Genomic DNA, 7,982 nt, shown 5'->3' with positions numbered 1-7,982 from the left:
TCAAGCCATGCTGTGGCAGGTGTCCCACATATAAAGTAGAGGAAGATGGGCAGGGATGTTAGCTCAGGGCCAACATTCCTCAGCAAAAAATGGAGGATTGGCAGCAGATATTAGCTCAGGGCTAATCTTCCTCAAAAAAAAAAAGAAGAAAAAGAAAAAAAACCCAAAATAATAGCACCAGCAATGTATTGTTATTGTATTTTACGGATGAGATGGAGGAATTGGGAATATTTTGTTATAAATTATTTGTCCTACCTTTGAAGCAGTATAGTGCTATTTGTAAGTGGACTTGGGTTAGTTGCAACTGTACAGTACAGACTCAATGGTGATCACTAAAAATTAACAATAAAAGAATATAATTCATGTGTTAAAGAACAGAGAAAAACCTCTCACTCTCTCTCTTACAATCCCAAGTAACTGAGTGTTGTCAAACACCAAGTGAATATCGAAGAAGACCCTGAGCCTTAGATGAAAACTCAACCTGGCCAACACCCTAACTGTAGCTTTTTGATAACCAAACAGAGTACCCAATTAAATTGTGCTACACTTGTGCCCTAAAGGATTTGTGAGATAACAAACGTCTGTTGTTTTAAGCTGTGAAATTTGTCGTAATTTGTTACAGAAAATGAATACAGCTTCATTCAAGTTTGGGGCTGTTGTGAATAAAGCTATAATTAACATTATTGGCTGTTAGTGGACTTATGAGCATTTCTGTTGGGTAAATACGCTGAGATGGAATTACTGGGTCACAGAGATTGATAATATTTACCTTTAGCAGTTATGGCTAAATATTTTTCTGAAGTAATTGTATCAATTGACACTCCCATGAACAATGAATGAGAGATTCAGATTTTTTTCTCAGACTTGTCAGCACTTGGTATTGGCAGGCCTGTTCATTTTAGCCATTCTAGTGGATACGCACTGGTATATTATTGTGGTCTTAATTTGTATTTATAGTAAGATTATGGAATTATATAGGTAACCCAATGTTTCTACATAAGGTTGATATATAACATTAGAAAGGACAATCTCTGCATGTCACAAAGTTGTTTTCATACTTTTCCTTTTTATTTTAAGATCATATTATACTGAAAATGATGGGAAGAGCAAAATCCCACATCCATATGAACATTTTAAAGAAGGGAAATGTAGAAGGAAAAAACGATGAGTAATAACTTCAAAAAAATACTGAACTAATAAAGTTTATAAAACAGCTCACAACAGCATCACAAAAGTTTTGTAATACACTAAAGAGCCTTTAGGATACTGCTTTAATCATGTACATTGAAATTAAGATGTCATTATGCATAAGTGACTAGAACAAAACCTTATTAAACCATTATGCAAACTGGCATAATACTAAATGCTGTAGTTGTAACTTGTACAATACGTATTATTGCTTATCTTATTTTACTGTTATAGGCTTTGGAGATATCAAGATAAAGAGGAATTAAAAATCCTCCTGCAATAAGCAAGTTTTCTCTTTCTGAAAACGCAGCTTAGCAACTGACCACACCCTGTTTTCAAAAAGAAAAACAGAGATACCAACAAACAGAAAAATGGCAAAATATTTCGACATAAAACATACAAAAGGGAAAATATAAATGTCCAATAAAAAATTTTAATAGATGATGAATCTCAGTAGTAATTTTGGGGGATAGAGCTGTACTGTGTTTCTTTTTATCCATTGTATTGGTGTCATTTATTTATTTACTCGCTTGGTTTTTTTGCTGGATAATTTATATAAAAAGGTACTTTTATATATGCTCAGAGCCTATTAACCCAAAATAATTCCACTTTCACACATTTAGGCTGGGGAAACACTCACAACATAGGTGCAAGAAAACATATGCAAAGCCTCGCATGCATCTCTTTATTAATTAAAACACAAATTTGAAAAAAATACATTATCAAATAAAGGAAGAATAATTTGCTCCATTATGCGAGAGGCAGACCTACTCATTTCACACATATCTCCATGCTTTGTAACATGTTACTCGACTTTCACAGCTAATGGGCTCCAGATCCTCTGCTTGGGATAGTCAGTGGACCGTTAGGTGAGCTGGTGCAATTATGCTGACAGGCCTAAATTCTATCAGAGTCTTTCACAAGGATGTACAAAGTTAGATGCCCAGAGAGATGAGCTACCAATCATTAACTGCAGATAGTAGAAGCAGAGACAAAGAAAAACCAAGTCATTATAACAGACTGTTTATCATAATAATGGGTGTAGCTTACACTTACGTGTGCCTAGTATGTGTCTGGCACTGCTCTAAGTGCTCTGTGTATGTGTGTGATCATTTACTTCTCTCAAGAATCATAAAAAGGAGGTCCCATTTTTACTTCTATCAACATTATTGATGAGAAATCTGAAGTCACATAACTTGCTCACATTCAAGAGGAGAATCAAGCTGACTGAATCTGGCAGCCATGCTCTCAACCACTCTGCTTGTCTGCCTGCTAGGTTGCCTATTCATCCATTAGATCTATTGTGGTGTCCTGAATGGTGTTGTAAATGGATAGTGGGAGCTTACGTTTGTCCCTTAGTTCCCTGTGTATTCTTCAAACAACCTGCAAACAAAAGGCGGAGATTCTCAAACAGGAGTAATATATGAACTCCATTTTAGGTTAAAAATAAATAAAAGGACAAAGAAATCCCTCAAGATCAATGAGCACTTTTGAATAATTTGTATTGATTGTTTCAAAATTATGTAAATGAAAAATACAATTCACAAGCTCCTTAGGCTTATAGAACATATAGAACTTTGTTTTTAAGGATGCAGGATATCTTTTAATTTTTCAATTTGATGGGTTAAAAAATGATATTTCAGTAGTGCTTTAATTTGCATTAAACCAATTTACTTGCATAAAACCAATTTTCAGATGTCTACTAGCCATCCATAATTTTCATTCTGTAGAATGTCTGTTCATGTTCTTTTTTTAATTTTTAATTTTTTTAATTAATTGCAGTAACATTGGATTATAACATTATACAGCTTTCAGATGTACACTGTAATATATTTTGAATTCTGTGTAGATTACATCATGTTCCCCACCCAGAAACTAATTATAGTCCATCACCTCACATGTGAACCTAATCACCCCTTTTGCCCTCTCCCCTCGCCCCACCTTCCCCTATGGTAACCACCAATCCAATCAAAAATATGGAACGCTTCACAAATTTGCATGTCATCCTTGCGCAGGGGCCGTGCTAATCTGTTAAAGTGAGCACGAACATACAGGATATTTGAAAGCAAAATAGATTAAATACAAACTGAGAAAGACTGATTGCATTAATTGTCCCAGATTTTTAATCCTACTCTGATCTACACTCTTTGCCACGTGACTTTTTAGTTCCTCTCAAAGAAGAGAAATCTGGCTTTGCAACTTGTTCTGGCAGTAGAAAATGGCAAAGTGACAGTGTGACAGTTCTGAATATAGGCCTCAGATGACTCATGTACTTCCACTTGCCTTTTGAAAAGAACATGTTCTAACCTGCTGGATGGATACAGAGAAACATGGAGCCGAACGAAGTTGCTCCAGCCAAAAGACAGTTGACCTACAAATGTTAGAGCTCCTAACAGCCAGTAGCCAACTCTCAAATGAGCATCAGCCTACCTCAAATCAGAAGTAACTCTCAGCTAAAATGCAGATCTGTAGAATCATGATCTCTACAAATGTTTATTGCTTTATCCCAGCTTTTTTGGGATGGTTAAATTGGTAGCATTATCATGAAAATGTATAACTGATACAAAAATTGACACGTAGATTTGGAGTGCTGCCATATAAATAAAACCTAAATTATTTAGCTTCAGGGACTGGGTGGTGAATGAGCAGAGGCTGGGAAAATGTAGAAACTGGGGAGGCCAAAAACTGGCAAACTGTGTTACGCACCAGTGAAACAATTGATAATTTACGCTGGGAATAACTTGGAAGATAAAAACTTGAGCTAATGAATATAACTTGTAATGACGAGACTAAATCATCAATGTTAGATTTCAGAGAAAGAGTTAGACTTAGGCCTGTCTCCATATTTATCTGTTTTTGGATTTTCATTCCAACAACACTAATATAAATAACAATGGTGTAGCTAAATATACAAGAAACGCATTAATAATTTTAACAATTTGGTAAGATAATCAGACCCCCATCTTTAAAAAAGGTACCAGTGTAGAATGTGAAAATGACAATTTTAATGAGGTTTCATTAGGTAATCCTATAATATTCTCATTGTCTATTTGACAATTTACCATTCTAGTGTTGTTCATATCAAATGGCTACTCATTCTAACTGTTGCTGGATTCTGAAAAAGAACTAACATCTTTTCATTGCACATTTATTATTGATCAGTTGTGCAGTATTGATTGTTGTAAGTAATTACAAAGATAGGATCATTTTAGACTAGTGATATTGAACTCACGTCTTTGGAACAGATCCTTCTGTATCTGACAGGCTTAAGTAGAATGTGCCATTTGATGACTTACGAGTCATACCATTCTTGTCCATTCAATCTACAAAACCTTTTATACTGCAACCTTGCTATCATTTGATTGTCAATTTGCTGGAACACAATCATTTACCAAAACAAATTCAGATGTTTACATCATCATCATTATTCTGTGACAGACTGACTAATTGGCAATAATAATTAATCCCCTACCATGTCCTGTGCTTTAGAAATTCTCAGACACTCCCACAGAGGCTGAATGCATATCCACGACCCTTGGCCATCTAACCAGCTTTGAACAAAGGGATGTTAGCAAAGATGATATAAGCAAATTCTTAAAAGAGCCTTTTAACATTGCACTTGTCCTGTTATGCTTCTGCATTGCATTAATCAACAGATGCCCTTTCACCTTGGGACCCAGAATGAACACAGGTGGAACAAAGCTGCTTTAGCTGACCCTCAGACATGTGAGAAATACATGCTTAATTCTGAATGCCACTGAATTATTATGGCATTATTCTTTATTATACACCAATAGCTTATTAACGTAGTTGTAAGCCAGACAATACAAAATATATTTAAATTAATTGTTGTAGCTTGTCATGAAAATGAAAAGCCTGAATTTAAAAATTATTAGAGTGCAGAGACTCCTCCGAGCCTAGGTTTGGAGATTCATTTTTTTAGAAACTTATTTTAGTGAGTCATATTGGCTTACAACATTTTGTAAATATCAGGTATACATGACTATATTTCAGTTTCCGTATAGACTGCATCGTGTTCACCACCAATAGTCTCATTTTTATCCTTCACCATACATCTGTGCCCATTTACTCCTTCTACCCTCTCCCTGACCCTGTTCCCCTCTGGTAACCACTAATATGTTCTCTTTATCGATGTGTTTGTTTGTTTATCTTCCACATATGAGTGAAATCATATGGTATTTGTCTTTCTCCGTGTGACTTATTTCACTTAGCATAGTACCCTCAGGGTCCACCCATGTTATTGCAAATGGCACGATTTTTTCTTTATTATGGCTGAGTAGTATTCCATTATATATATATGTATATATATATACATATACATATATATATACGTGTCTCATACCTTCTTTATCCATTCCTCTGTTGATGGGCATTTGGGTTGTTTCCATGTCTTGGCTATTTTGAATAATGCTGCGAGGAACATAGGGGTGCATGTATCCTTTTGAATTACTAATTTCTTGTTCTTTGGATAAATACGCAGTAGTAGAATAGCTGGATCACTTGTATTTCTATTTTCAATTTTTTGAGGGATCTCCATACTGTTTGCCATAGTGGCTGCACAAGTTTGCATTTCCACCAGCGGTGTACGATGGTTCCCTTTTCTCCTTATCCTCTCCAATACTTGTTATTTCTTGTCATGTTATTTATAGCCATTCTGACAGGTGTGAAGTGGTATCTAATTGTAGTTTTGATTCACATTTTCCTAATAATTAGTGATGTTGAACATCTTTTCATGTGCCTCTTGGCCACCTGTATATCTTTTTAGAGAAATGTCCATTCAGATCTTCTGCCCATTTATTGATCAGGTTGTTCATTTTTTGCTTGTTGAGTTGTATGACTTCTTAATATATTTTGGAAATTAACCCCTTGTCAGACACATGGAAAGCAAATATTTTCTACCAGTTGGTGGATCTTCTTTTCATTTTGCTGATGGTTTCCTTTGCTGCGCAGAAGCTTTTTACTCTGAAGTAGTCCCATTTGTTTATTTTTCTCTTTTGTTTCTCTTGCATGAGTAGACATAGTATTTGAAAAGATACTGCTAAGACTGGCGTCAACGACTATACTGCCTATATTTTCTTCTAAGTATTTTATGATTTCAGGTTTTACATTCAAGTCTTTAATCCATTTTGAGTTAATGTTTGTGTATGGCATAAGATAATGGCCTACTTTCATCCTTTTGCATATGGCTTTCCAGTTTTCCCAAAACCATTTATTTGAAGAGACCTTCCTTCTCCATTGTATGTTCTTGACTCCTTTGTCAAAGATGAGCTGTCCATAGATGTGTGGTTTTATTTCTGGGCTTTCAGTTCTGTTCCATTGATCTGTATGTCTGCTTTTGTGCCAGTACCATGCTGTTTTGATTACTATTGCTTTGCAGTATATTTTGAAGTCAGGGACTGTGATGGCTCCAGCTTTGTTCTTTTTTCTCAGCATCACTTTGGCTATTCAGGATCTTTTGTTTCATACATTAAGTTTTGGATTCCTTGTTCTATTTCTGTGAGGAATGTCATTGGGATTCTGATTGGGATGCATTGAATCTGTACATTGCTTTAGGTGTATGGACATTTTTAACTATGTTTATTCTTTCAATCCATGAGAATGGAATAACTTTCCTTTTCTTCATGTCTTCTTCAATTTCTTTCAATAATGTCTTACAGTTTTCAATGTATAGGTCTTTCACCTCTTTGGTTAAATTTCCTCCTGGGTATTTTATTCTTTTTGTTGTGATTCTAAATAGAGATTCTTGATGGTGGTGAGAGAGTAGCAATTTACAAACATCAGGATGAGCCTTCCAGACTCAAGTTCACCTGAGCATATTTTTGGATTTTACACCTTGAAAGAGCTTATAAAACTTAGTGTTAGTGTTGGGGAAAGAGTCTTCTTCCAAGTGGATGGGTGGATGGATGGATGGATGGACGGACAGTTGGTGGATGGTACTAATCAAGTGGTGTGGCTATTTTTTTGTCTTAGCCAGAGGACAATTTGAAGATAAAAAATCCACTACAATGTGTACAGAGGGCATGAAGTCAATACACTGATAAAAAACACATTCAAACTCTACATCCATGCATGTTTAGGTCCCCCAAGAAGCTTTTCACAAGTTATTCTCTTGCCCTGGAATTCAGTTTATCAAAGAAAATCAGCCTTTTTAAAAAAATTTCTGAATGTATACGTGTACTCTACAGAGGTTTATGGAGTTGCCTGTGACACCTTTTGTAGAGCTTAGTTTATATCATTTTGTTTCTGTTCTAAACTCTTCAACTTATATCTATCTTCGTTTCATCCACAGCTCAGGAGCTGTACCATACTTTTGGAATTTACCAGTGCTTAATAAATGTGAGATGACTTAAGTTATACAGAATTAAATCAAATTGAATTGAATTAAATTGAAAATATTCTTGGACAGTCACTACACCAATATGGCCAGAGTAGAGGACTGGCCATGGATAAGAACGTAAAGGGAATTGGAATTAAAGAAAGCTGGATGCTTAATTAAGTACTTTGTTATTTTGTCATAGAGGCAATAAGAATCATCAAATAATTTCAAAACTTGAATATATAAGTTTAAAAACAAATAAGCAGCCAAAGAAACAAAGTACTAGTGGGTTTTCTTTAATAAAAATGTGGCACAGGGGCCGGCTCCGTGGCCGAGTGGTTCAGTTCCCGTGCTCCACTACGGCGGTCCAGGGTTCAGCTCCTGGGCACGGACATGGCACCGCTCGTCAGGCCACGTTGAGGCGGCGTCCCACATCCCATAACTAGAAGGACCTGCA

General features: G+C 35.7%; 1 pseudogene; it reads right to left on the bottom strand.

Annotated features, from left to right (window-relative positions):
• Window positions 1-3,158: 3,158 nt before the first annotated feature.
• LOC124237705 (uncharacterized) lies at window positions 3,159-3,249 on the bottom strand (annotated as a pseudogene).
• Window positions 3,250-7,982: the final 4,733 nt, after the last annotated feature.

Source organism: Equus quagga, chromosome 3 (genome assembly GCF_021613505.1).
Source record: "Equus quagga isolate Etosha38 chromosome 3, UCLA_HA_Equagga_1.0, whole genome shotgun sequence".
Lineage (NCBI taxonomy): Eukaryota > Metazoa > Chordata > Mammalia > Perissodactyla > Equidae > Equus > Equus quagga.
The sequence above is the reverse complement of the archived record's forward strand: the minus strand, read 5'-3'. Positions and strand labels throughout refer to the sequence as shown.